At 37.1% G+C, this 13041-nt stretch overlaps 1 protein-coding gene across 2 annotated transcripts in view; it reads left to right on the top strand.

Moving 5' to 3' along the window:
• Positions 1–13041, top strand: part of FAM160A1 (family with sequence similarity 160 member A1) — an 81636-nt gene that overhangs the window by 8859 nt on the left and 59736 nt on the right. For both annotated transcript variants that reach the window (XM_038136772.1, XM_038136773.1), the window contains one exon: positions 5136–5252. The gene's annotated coding sequence lies outside the window, so the exon portion shown is untranslated. The remainder of the gene's footprint in view (positions 1–5135; positions 5253–13041) is intronic.

Here is a 13041-nt window from a genome sequence, read left to right as displayed (position 1 = left end):
AAGGAAAAAAAAAGGAGGTAATATGAACCCATTGGAGGGAGTCTGGAGAAGAGCAGTAAGGATACCTGGATGTCTGGAGGGATGACTGAATGAACTGGGAGCTGTTATTTTAGCTTTAAAGAAGTGAAGAAGACAGTGGAAAAATGAGAAAGTGAGGGTTTGTCTAAGTGAATGAGATAAATGTGTTTTTCACAGTGATCTGTTTTCTTTCCTTGCTTGGTAAGATGGAATTGCATTGGAATATATTATCAGAAAAAGTTGTGTATGATTTTAAGAACAGGTAATGAAAGCAGCTGTGAGTTGTGACAGAAACATGATGTGTGTTACCATGGCACAGGGGGAAGGACAAGATGACTTTGAGGTGATTTTTTTATCCTTTGAGTACAAAAAGGAGTTGGTTTCTGTGGTGCAGCATGATGTGTAAAATCCAGGGAGAGTACAGTACTGACAATTCACTTTGGTACCTTTACTCTTATATTTCAACTGACAGGGAGGATCCAGAAGATATCAAAACATTATGCCTCTTTCTCTGTTGTTTTTTTTTCCCTTTTCACCTGCCTGGAGTAAATGAGGGAGACTTCGCAGTGCTGTGGCTGTTGAAAAGGAGCTAGAACTCCCTGTTAGAGAGATAACAACATGAAAAAATGACTGTGGGCATGGCTATACCCACACTAGCTCTGCAGGAGCAAATCCTAGAACAGGGAGTGCAAGGAAATGGGGTGTGGAGATGCCTGGATTAGCTTTGAAAACAATTTTGTCATATTTGTGTGGTGTTGCATCCAAGCCACTGGGGTTTTACTGCTTCCAGACCTGTGTGAGTCTGCTCTCTGCCATGCAGACTTAATCAGCTTGTGCTAGTGAAAATTTGGAAAACTCTTTCATGTAATCTGCTGTATGTTGTTAACAACCCTCTATTGTGCTGCCCTTGTACCCTGTGTTTATTTGAATACACTAATTCTTTTTCTTTAATTATTTGCCCAGTAACAGTCCAAAGCAGAAGGGGTTCTTCACTGCATGATATTTCTTGTCCAAATGAAAGGGATGACATCAGTGACATTAAACAAGGGTTTTAATTTCAGCTGCATGTTATTGGGCAAAACTGTGAATAGCAGAAGGAAAACAAAGATTTGAGGAAGTCCTGCAGTGTCAACTGATCTCTAAATCAAAAGCAAAGAGGTACATTTTTATGTAAAATTAGCAGTTTAGAAGATTTCTGGTTTGTTACTCACAGAGGGAGGTTTCCCAGGAGGTATCACCTCTACGATGTGTTTGTTATCTTAATTCTTGCATGTATGAAGCTGGAACATACTTCCCTCTTAATATTTTAAAGTCCATCTGCTGTTTTGAATGGTATCTGTTGGTACTGGGAGTATTTGTATTGATTCATGTATCTGTGGACTATGGTTTCTAGGATTATTTTCTTGGGCTTTCACATGAAGGGGAAAGATAAGGAAAGCAATCTGAATTTCCCAAACCACAAAGCTATGCATCTTTCATAATATCCAGCTTGGGTAGCAGTGTAGGTTAAGATGCATGGGATGCGATACAGTCTCTAAGGACAACTTTCCTCTCAAATAAAGTGCAGTATAACCCTGAGCTCAAAATTAATTGTGTTTTAAAAAAACCAAAACAGAGGGGGAGAGAGAGAGAACGTATAAATCCTTGAAAAGGGTTTTGCCATTCTGAGAATGTGCTGGTAACCTGCCTGTTAAAAGTTTGACAGTCTGCTCTGCTGTGGACTGAAGAAACATTGAAAACTGCTGTCTGTTATGATTTGATGATCTCAATATACAAAGTAGAGCATCCTAATTCATGAAGGGTACTACTAAGAATTGATTATGTTCTAAAGCTTTTAATATGCATGCCTCACCACACTAATTTTAGGACAGAATCTCAGGCTATCCAAGCAATGTGAGCTCATATATTTTTCTTATATTCCTATAATTATGAATCATACGATTTGTATGAATACTGTGATCCCGAAAATATATAAAATTCATATAAATCACATGAGATAGAAAATATTAGATAAAATATAATATTTTTTAAAGGTTTTTGAGCAGTTCTTCTACCATTTTATGTTTTCCTCACCTGTGTCAGTTTTCAGAAATTAGAAGGCAGAACCTTTATAATCTCCTCTCTCTCCCTCTGTTCCTCCTCCTCATCCAGGATACAAAATGCAGATGTATATTATTTTTTACCTGGTTGCCTGCTTTTAAAAAGCTGTGTATTTGATGCAAAAGCAAAATATTTGCTCTTCCAAGAATGTTACATAAGGCAAGACTGTGCTTGGCAGTAATGGTTTGTCAGTGCCTGCAGAGAGATCCCAGTGTCAGCGCTCCCTGGAGATAAGGATGTATTATTTCCTATCTGGCAATACTAAACTGGTGATACTGTGTGATTAATATGACTCTCCTGGGCCACAACTACAGGAAGCTCTCTGTTCAATTATCATCAACATGCTTCTTTAATTTAATTACAGCTTTTAAAAATAATATTAAAAAGGATGATTCAAAATTGGAACTTGCTAAATTATTCAAGTTTTTGTTCTTTCATATACTGAAATCTTCTTTTGCACTCCAGCCTAAGGGGTGGCTGTGTGGGTTTGGTTTTATGTGGGTTTTTGTTTTTTTTTTTCCAAATTATTTGGGAAGCTAAAGGCACTTAGGTTCTGGACATCTTCCATAGCTTGCTGCTAAGGTTTCAGATTCAGATATTTCAGATTTACATATGTTGGTTCAGGGAATCGTTCCATGTTCTCAATGCCTTCTCTCTAAAACCTGCATATTAACTGCATATCATAGAGAAATTTTTGTAGCCTACAAAAGAACAGACCTTTGTGATTTTCTTTACTGCCTTGGTAGTAGTAACAAAGATTCACCGAGTCATTATTGCAGGACTTTGAAGCTGAAACACTGAATAAGTTTGGATAATAGGGCACCACTGTGTAATTTTTTGTTAAGCATATACTTGAAAACATGCACTAGCCATGTCAGAAATGGGATTGTCCCTCATGTGTCTGTTCTTCACTGGCTCTGGTTTCAGTCTCTTGTACCAATTTTCAATTTCAGGCTTGTGGTTCTAGATAAAAGGTGATGTTTAGATGGAAGCATGGAACCTTTAAAACAAATACGCTGAGAAGTTTTGCCCTCCTCCCCCAATGCCCTCTTAATTCTGTTCACTTGAAGCCCCTCCACAGATGCTTATTGCATACTCCTTTCTCACTTGTGCTGGAAAGAGTTATTTCTTTAAAGGCTGTGGGTTACCTTTAGGACTTCACTTTGGACTCTGGGTAGGGTAAATTTCTCTTTAATTTTTTCCCCCTTTTCTTCTTTTCTGTTCCCTCTGATGGATTATTTCATGTGTAGTAAAAGGAAATAAAAATACCAGGCTGGTTAACTTGAAAACCTCAAACATGGGGATGTCATTTAGACTATACCTATTTTTTATGCGTATGACAATAGTTCTTAAGCTATGCTGCAAATTAAAGAAGATAATCCGGGGAAAAATATTTTTCTAATCTAAAAGACAGTCTGGTCAAGAACATAATTATAGGCTCCACTTGGAAATTTACCCAGATAAATGATACAGCAAAACAAAAATAGGGAGAATGTGTTTAACAAATCAAACTTGGAACCTTATTTTTATGACCAGATGTGATGAATGTATGAAGCAAACAGGAGAGAAGTTAGTATTAATTACAAATTATGGAGAAATCTTCTTCCTTTAGAGTCCTCACTTGTAAGGATTTTGAGTAAAAAGAAAATATATTAAAAATAGCAGGGTTAGCAAGGTAGAATTTTGTGAGCCGTATTTTACTACAGGAAATGTTTTAGAGATGATCTGGAGGATAGAGAGATTGACCCTGTTACCATTTCACTTGGAAACTGGCTAATTTTTAGGACTACCTCTTTGTTGTAGTTGAGGGGGAAAATGATGCTAAAAGTCTCCTCATGAAATTTCTGGTTACATCTCTGGAGGAACCTGATATAATCATCCCTGAAATTCAGGAACATGAAATGGCAAGGGGACATCTAGTCTAGCATGTACTGAAACCATATATTTGCAATATAAAAACAGAGTCTTTCCATAAGGCCTTAATTTTTGGCTGTTTTGTTCATGCCCCCTGATGGGAAAGCTGTTTAAGAACCTGTTTTAAACTATAAGTTCTTGGTTAAAAATTATGTTTATATAAAAAATATTTTTGCCTTGATGCATATACTTTCTAAATTTTTGCAGGATTCCTTTCAGCATACTGAGAACTTTCAGAGTTTTACCTCCCTGCTTATAAGACATAGAAAAATGACAGTCTCCTTATTTTCAATTAATTTATGTAGTCTGGAGGAATTTCTGTCAGGCAGGTTAGCAGGATGTCTGTAAAATCAATTTTGAATGCTAAGCACTGTGTAAATGAATAGACACGCTTTTCATACTTGCATTTTTCTGTATGTGTGCAGCCTTGTTACATGTCAAATATAAATTTAATATGAATTACTTCAGTGTTGACAGAAAGGTGTGGGTTTCTCCTTCTCCCTTGCATGTGTTTAGCTTGTTTAACAAGATGCTGTTATGATGCATTTCTTGTCTGAAAAGTGAGTTCTGTAATCAGTTTTTTGGCAGTGTACCCAGCTTTACTATTCAGTGTAATACCACTTTTTTCTGCTTCTGTGTTTTTTGTTTTTTTTTTTTCCTTCCCAGTGGTTACTTTTTAGCCAGAACAGTTTCTTAATTGCTTCAGATTTATTCAGTGTGTTATGCATGATTGTTTTTGGGTTGCAGTATGGATGGAAATGTTTTTGAGTGCAGCAGCGAACGGAAGGTAGCAAGGAAGGCAAATATGGATTGCTTCTGCAGTGGTGTGGGCTCTTAGCCGATGGTGCCCTTGGTGTTTTCAAGGGCTTCTCACTAGGTATTGGTGAAAAGCCTGGAAGCTCTGACCTTGTCTGTGTGTGGACGTGTCTTGGGATGTGAAATATGCTCTGTTACTACTACTCCTGTGTATTTGAGAGTTTATTATCTTGTTTTCATTAAGATGGAAATTTTGTCCTTCTCAGTTTTTACGCTGCCAGATTTCTTTTAATAGAGAATGATAATTTTTACTTTTCTTCTTTCTCTGCCTTTCCTTGTGTGTGTAGCGGAAAGCTGAATGCTGCTGAAAGCTGAAGAAAATTGAAGTCTAGATTCTTGACCAAATGGAAGAACTGCCAGAGACAATTTTTCCTTGCTGACCTGTTGACATGCTTTAATTGCAGGTAAGTGTCTCTGTGTGTGTAAAAGGTAGCTCAGAACAGAAGTCTGTTTGCTGAGCCATGAGCTTGCTGTTTGGAGTGCTGGGTGTCACAATCAGTTTTTGTGGTATGGACACCCATCCTATGGAAAGTGAGCTTGAGGCTTCAGTCTGATTTCGGATGCCTGGCAGAGTCTCCAGTAGCACTCAGCTGCATTTAGACACCGTGGGCTCTGGAGCATCCTGTCAATGTTTCGTGTTTCAATCCTGTTTGTGTTCACACCTGTACAGTGTAACTATTGTGCAATATTCCTGTGGCAATCACAGTAATTGCTTACATGTGGAGTGAATATACAGCAATTATCAAAGGTGCTTTAGCTGTCTTTTAGTGCCATATAACTTCTGGAGGACAATAAATATATTGTGACCTACCTACCCTGTAAGTCAGAGGTAGGTTACACATGGCACATTGAATCCAACAACCTGTACACCAGGATTTTCTTGAGTTGGCAAGACTCCTCTTTTTATATTTTTTTTTTTTGGCTTACGGGATATGAAATAATTGAAATGCTTGTCATCTGAAGAATGTATGTTTTCTTTTTTTCTCCTGACTCTAACAGGTAAATCTAGGATACAAAAAGAGTTGAAGGAGGAAAGACTGGTATTCTCTATCTGAGCTTAAAAATTGAGCACAGAAACTTTAGAAAACTTTTTACGACAAAAGCTGCATAAGGGACAGAGGTCCTAGACTTTGGCTTGTCATTGGGTCATCTTTACCCTACTCTGCAGCGAAACTAGTTAGCTGACAGATGAAAATTCTGATAAGTCTTTTCCCTAACCTGATCTACAAGCATGAATATAGTTTGGTTCTTGATGCAACATTGTACATGTGCTGTGTTTTATTAGATAAGCTGTTTTACAATGTGAAAAGGGCTGAACACTTATGAGTCACCTCCCCAAGAGATGCTTATTCTCAGTTTGCAGAAGGGCCAGATGAAAGAGCATGAAAGGGGGTGTGGTTTTCATAGGCTGAATGTTTCATAGAAGAGCTGGCATCATTTGGGGAGGAGATGTGGGTGATAATTGCAAGATTGTCATAAGGAAGCTGTGTATAGAAGAGAAGCCCAAGCTAGCTAGGGAGGGAGCCTGATGTGTGGGTTTGAAATGAGACTGGGATTAGTACAGACAAGCTTGAAATCACAGGAAACCTGACAGTGTGTTCGGTTTCCCAAGTTGTGTTTGTTGTACCAGGTGGAACATGTATACCAGTCAAACAACATTAGAAAGGGGAAGAAATATGAAATGATACTTCATAATAACCACTACTTCCTGGTTTTTGCATACCCAGGTTTTCTTTCAAATTGATTAGAAAAAATACAAATAGCTGGTGGATTATAATTCAGTATTAACTTTCTGGTAAACTCTTATGCCTTGTTTGTTATTTCTGAACCAAACGCTTTATGAAAATGAGCACCATCTCTCAGCAGCTTTTCATGTAGCATGTGTCTGGTTTTATCCTCCCCTGTAGCGCTTCCACCTCCTTTTTGGTGCTGTTTGTTGCAATTCTTGGTGCTGATGGGAGACCATTTTGTCAAGTGAGAAACAAGGATCTTGTTCTTATCATCCTAACCTGTGCTGCTCTGTGAGGATTAAGGAGGAATCTGGTTTCTCTCTAATGGCTTATAAAAGGTCCCAGAGTATCATATCAAAGTATCTTCAGGAAACTGAGGGGTTGTATGTAGTCTGATGCTTGCCAAATATTCAGTATATTATTGTTTCCACTCTCTGAATAAATTGGCAACTCTTGACAGTGTTGCAAACCTGTTTTATTAAACCCAGATCTTCAGCATGTTTTGGAAGATCAAGCCTTGTCTAAAAGCTCATCTAGCAGGGTGTTTGGCAGGACTACATATTCCCAAGACTAATGGCATCTTATCCAAAATTTATTGAGTATAAGCTTTTACATGTACTGAGCTACAGCTAATCCATGATTCTGTGGCTGTATGGAAGCAGCTTTGGTTGCCAAAGTGACTGTTAGTCAATCAGTTGCTGTAGGTAAGAGCTCTTCAGATAGTTTGTAGAATTAGAATATAATATCTTTCTCAATAAAGACAAGTCCATTTCCTTCTCCAGAGAGAAAACTAAGTAACAACAATTGTTAATTTAAACTAGAGTCTGGTCTTACTCTATAACTTTATTTCTAGCAGTGTAAAGCTTTCAGCTGGCTGTTTCTTCTTTTCCTGACTTAAAATCTAGTTATGCTAATGGAAAGGCAATACAGTCACCGATGGCAGGAAGTGACGTGAACCAGCACAATGATGTGGAGTCTTTTTCTAGTTATCATTTCTTCCTGTTCTGTGTTTGTGTAACTCCTCAATTTTACTAGTATGTTTGGATCCCTGTTGGTTTAGCTAACAACAGTAATAAAATGAACCCCTTATTCCTGAACACAAGAGCTTTAGTACCTAGTCTGATTGTTAAGTATCTGTGATTACTCTAGTCCTAGCTGTATTATATGCTTAGTGTTTTTTGTTGGAAAATATTAATGCATCTGGAACAAGTATGTTCCCATGTATTTTTGTTTTCAATTAAACTGTTCTAACTAAGACTTTAATAGATTCAAGGTGGAATTTTGGAATGACAAAAGACACAAAGTGAAAAAATTCCATTAGTTTATATGGAGTACCTTAGGATCATGCTTGCTTTCAGCTGTATTCTTCCTGAGTTGTGGTGTGGGGGGTTGTTTGTTTCTTTGTAGTTTTTTATCGCTTTTTTTTTTTTTTTTTATCATGGTGTCAGTTTGTAGAGTTTTGAGTTTGTTCTCATTTAAAAAATTGTGAAGACTCAGACTTGTGGGGAGGAAAACATCTTTTTCATTCAGCAGTGAGTTTCATCTTAGGAGCAAGCCAGTAAAAACTTGGTTACTGACAGAAATTATTATTATAGAGGAAGATCCTGTTTTACTGATGTAGGTAATTTTTAAACTGCCTTGAATTTCACAAAATGTTAATAGAAGATAGCTATTACATGACTTTACTCTTTCATAGGATAGCTTGGGCCAGTTGCAGGCTACTTCACATGGCCTTCTCGAGGAATCAGTGATGTTCTATAAATAATGTAAATGGTTCTGATTTCTAATCTTTCCTCACTATACACAAGTGTACAAATTTTCTTTCCCTGTGATGCTGAGGGAGAGGTCTGTAAAGGACACATCCGCCTGGCAATTCACAGAATATAAAAATATATACATGGCCTTCATAATGCATGAAGTATTTTTTCTCTCTCAGCTCAAGATAAACAAGGAAAAAACTTGTGTGTGTATCACACAACGTGAGTAAAGTTCCTGGGTATGTCATAAAGAATGTTTTGTCCAACCATCTTGATTTACTTGTCGTTGCTTGTGTCTTGAGTTTAATTAGGTAAGTGTGTATTTTGCCCTGAAGAACTAAGCACAGTGCAGGGAAATGAGCAGTGTGTAATGGTGGATAGAGGCCGCTGGCCTCTATGAGGAACATAGAGGAAATGGGAAAGTATGACTGGTTTTCTGATCATAGTCTGACAACTCTTTTTCTTAACTTTGGTCTCATGGAAATAAACATGGTAAGTAGGTATTGTTCCAAAATTGGCTACACCTTAGTACTAAATCAGGGTAAATTGTCCTTGGTAGTGTCCCTGTAAAACCTAATAAATGCTGAATAAAGGAGATTTGGTTAATGTGAGGTTAGAATGTAATAGATTTTATGATAGATGTAAAGAAACCACAAAAAGCAAAGCAGGAAAAAAGTGATCATGTTTTTCATAATAAAACTGATTATTATCAACATAGTGGTTTTACATTTAATTTGGAGGAAAAGCCCACCATTGTGGTGACCAGCTATCATAGAAGGAAAAAGATTAATACAAAATATTGTAGAACAAAATCTTGAAGGACCAAATTATCAGTTGACACGTGTTTTCTTGTGCATCATTGTTCTTTAGATCCCAATATTTTTTAAGACAAAGAGGATTTTCAGGTAAAGCTAGTGTGGATTAGTTAAATTGTTTTAAAATATGCATTATTATTTCAAAATATAAACTTGGACTCAATGAAAGAGGAGTAAGATATACTGTTAAAATATGGGCCTGCAAGAATGGATTGAATTGAAAGGCTAAATGTTGATTAGATTTTGATTAGGTTTTGCAGTGCTAGTATCTGTTGGGGTGAACAGAAACGTATCGTGGGAACCTCTCTGTAGCTGTTGTCAGACAAGCTGCTTGCTCATGAGCCAAGCAATGGAAATGTTTGATATATTTGTTGTATATGGAACAGTGGGGATTACTGAGGGTTTTGAAGTTAGGCTGTCCTCAGAGTAGGAATTGGTGGGAGAGAAGGGGGCAGGAGAACATGTGCATAGTCCAAGCATATGGCAGTGTCCCTGGCCATGTGCAGTCCATGGTCTTATTTAGTAAGATGAGTATAAGTATTATATTATAGTATAATAAGACCAGTCCATGGTCTTATTTAATAATCTTTCCATTCTATAAATTCAGTGGGTTTTGTCTTTTTCTTTCAAAATTGTTTAAAAAAAATCGTGAGTACTTTTGGTAATTCTCATGGCCTGTAATAATGAGTTCCATAATTTGTCACAAATTATCAATGTGCACGAACATAGGTGGCAAGAAGAGCTGTCCAGTGGGAGGAGAATGCAAGGTCCAAGTTCTGGGTGTCTAAATCGTGTATCACATAACTAATTTTAATTTTTTTAAGGACACTGTGTATTGTATATTTCTGAGCTATGGAAGTATATTGTCATTCAACTTTCTGGAGTCACAGGAATTTTTTAAAACTCTGGTTTGCTTCAAATAGAATTGGATTAATGAAAAACTAATCTGTCAGCTACCGCGAATGTACTGTTGGGCTTTTAAAAGCAGTGGCCTTTGTTTCATATTAAGTTCAATGTTGTGAAATGCACATTGAATATTTCTGTTATAAGTATTTTAAAACAAGGATTTGTACACTGTAAGTATAACATTATTGAAAAGGAAATTTGGATAAAACTTTTTGCCATCCAGATTAGATTAATGAGCTTTTCTGGCAGTGCTTGAGATTTAAAGTGAAGAAATTGGGTGGGAGTAAAGTAATTGATTCCATTGCCATATGCATGCTCAAGTATGCAAAATGCAAGCTAAGCAGAATACTTGTTTCATCCTACTTTGTGCTCTACTAACTAAAATAAACTGTAGCTTATCTTAACCAACAAAAGGTGGAAGTGAATTTTAAAATATATTGCATTCCTGAAGGACATTGCTTCTTGAAACTAGCATGTAGTTTGCAATATGATTTATTGTAGTATTCTTTTTATGTCCATTCGATTTGAAAGCATCCCCTTTCTTCCAGTGAAGTGCTGTGGTGCATTTTATACACAGGTTGTTCTGTTGTAGGCTGTTCCATGTATTGCAAAGGTGTGCAGCTGACCACTAGTCTCACTTGAAGATTTTTTTTTTGCAGCTTGCACAGAAACTGCTTTATGAAACACATGGGTTTTTTTGCCTCTCTCCTAGAAGGACCATAATAAACAAGGAGAAGGGAAAGACTCTCACTGTATTCTAGGTGTGGCACAGAGTCAGTGTGTGACAATATGTGAATGTCTTTGCTTGAATCTTTTGCTAAGGGGAAATTTTTGGTGATTGTCCCATCACAGAAGGTGGCTAATCTGAAATGATATTGAAACTTTGCCTAAAGGTGTTATTCTAGATAAAATTCCTGTAACTTTTTTACTTGATTGGCACTACTCTGTGACTTACTTTACCAACATCAAAATTTTGTTTCACTGAAGAGCTGTTGGTGTTAGTTAGTTTAATCACTATGTCAATTTAAGTCTGAGTGCTGTATCTGAAGGATCACGAACTGAAGCAGTTTGTGATCCTTCAGATATAAGAAGGGATACTACAAACTAACTTGGTCTAAGTACCACTTAATATTGATTTTGTTCAATGACCTTTTTTTCACTTTATAGCTATTGTTCACACTTAATGGCTACCCACTTATACTGCAAAGACATGTAACAACATAATTTAAAAAATCCCTACCCCTCAACCTTATCTCAGGATGTTGATATTTAATCAGTTTTGCTGATTGTTTTTACATTCTAATGAGCTTTGCTTGAGTTGAGAGTTTGTTCTCTCTGTTTGTTGAAATTACATTGCTGATCTGTAAAATGTTGTGGATTCTCAAGTGACTTATGCAAAATATATTTTCTACACACCAGCAGCTGAGTATTACTGTTGTAGGAAGTGCTGGAGAGAGGAGCCTTCATTTCAGCCTCATGATATAATTGTTTAGGTACACCCTTGAGCAACCAGTTGGAACTGAAAAGGTGAATCTTTTAAAGAGGCTTTGGTAGTGAAGTTTTTACATGTGAATTCAGTAACTTTAACATGGAAGTTGCTGTACAGTCATTAAAGATCTAATTTTAAAAACACTTCGGAACCACTCTGGCTATAATCTCATCCTATGGGTGATTCTAGTGAGTAGTAGGCTACAATGGGCAAAAAGTGTGTAGACTAATGGGTCCCTGCTTTGGAAATGTTACAGTGTCTTTAGTGAATGCAAGAGAATATTAAACAGCTGGAGCCTCATCACTTTATGAAGGATTATAAATTATGATAACAGATGAGGGGGTCTTGATAACCAAGGAAATATTTCAGTTCCAAGTCCTAAGGGAGCTCACTATACCGGGAAAATCTTTCAAAAGCCAAAGTAGTTGAAGTATTTCTCTTCTGAAAACACCTCAGAAACTTCAGCATAAATTTTTGCTATTTATGAATGGCAAGACAGAAACTTCATTTTGCTGGGATTAAGGCAGTAATGCTAGGCGTCATTCCAGGAGCAAGTCAGAAAAGTATTATGCCTTAGAGGAGCAACTTGCTTTCCTGCTCCTCCTCTTATTTTAGGGCTGCAACATTATCGGTCTGTTTTCTTTTTCAGATCTATGTCAGCTGTACGCCAAAGAGCATTTTAAGGTGGGAGCTGGTGTATTTACTGGTGCATAGTAGATGCGTTTTGGAATTCGTTCTCTCCATGCCAAGGACCTTTGAGGGTGGGATAAAACAGATGAGGAGTTGCTTTCTCCATGATTATTCTTCTTTTTTGGCCAGGTAGAGAGAGGCACAGTCCTACTTTTAGCTGCTGAGGGGGATGAGATGCAAGAAGATCTGCTGGCCTCCATGGGTCATGTTTAGCTTGGAATTTGCTTAATGCCGAGTTGAGGGTTTAATTTTTGAGAAATAAAACAGGAAGGCAATCTTTGAGAAACCAGAACACTTTCAATTCCAGAGGAAACTATGTGAAAAGTTTACTCTAGAAAAATCAGGATTTTTTTATTGATTTATTTGCAAAAACAGATTAATCTCTGGGAATGTTTTCCTTAGTGCTCATATTCAGTATATCCAATGAATTTTTGTTCAGTTCTGCAAGTGTTTCATATAATGTTTCCTTACATCTCCTTTATCAATTTGTGTCCCTTACCAGAGGTACACTGGCTACTAGGGCAGAGAATATTGCTCTTGCATTAGTAAGTTCAGAATTACATGAAACCTGGAGTTGGGTGATTCTGGTGACATGTTGAACATGTTTGCTGCTAGTGAGTTTGAATTATTCTAACATTATTGCAGGAGAACTAACACAGCATTAATTATTGTCTCTAAGTCTTCAAAATCTGACTTGCTGACTCTAAATATGCAGTTATGGTAATAAAAATCCTGGAATAATTCTGGAAGTAGCAGAGCTGATGGAGTCTCTGTCCAGGGTGGCAGTTGCACAGCCTCCCCAGCCT

The sequence above is a fragment of the Motacilla alba genome, chromosome 4 (assembly GCF_015832195.1).
Source record: "Motacilla alba alba isolate MOTALB_02 chromosome 4, Motacilla_alba_V1.0_pri, whole genome shotgun sequence".
In the NCBI taxonomy this organism is placed as follows: Eukaryota; Metazoa; Chordata; class Aves; order Passeriformes; family Motacillidae; genus Motacilla; species Motacilla alba.
Note: the sequence above shows the minus strand (reverse complement) of the source record. Positions and strands in the feature narration are given on the sequence as shown.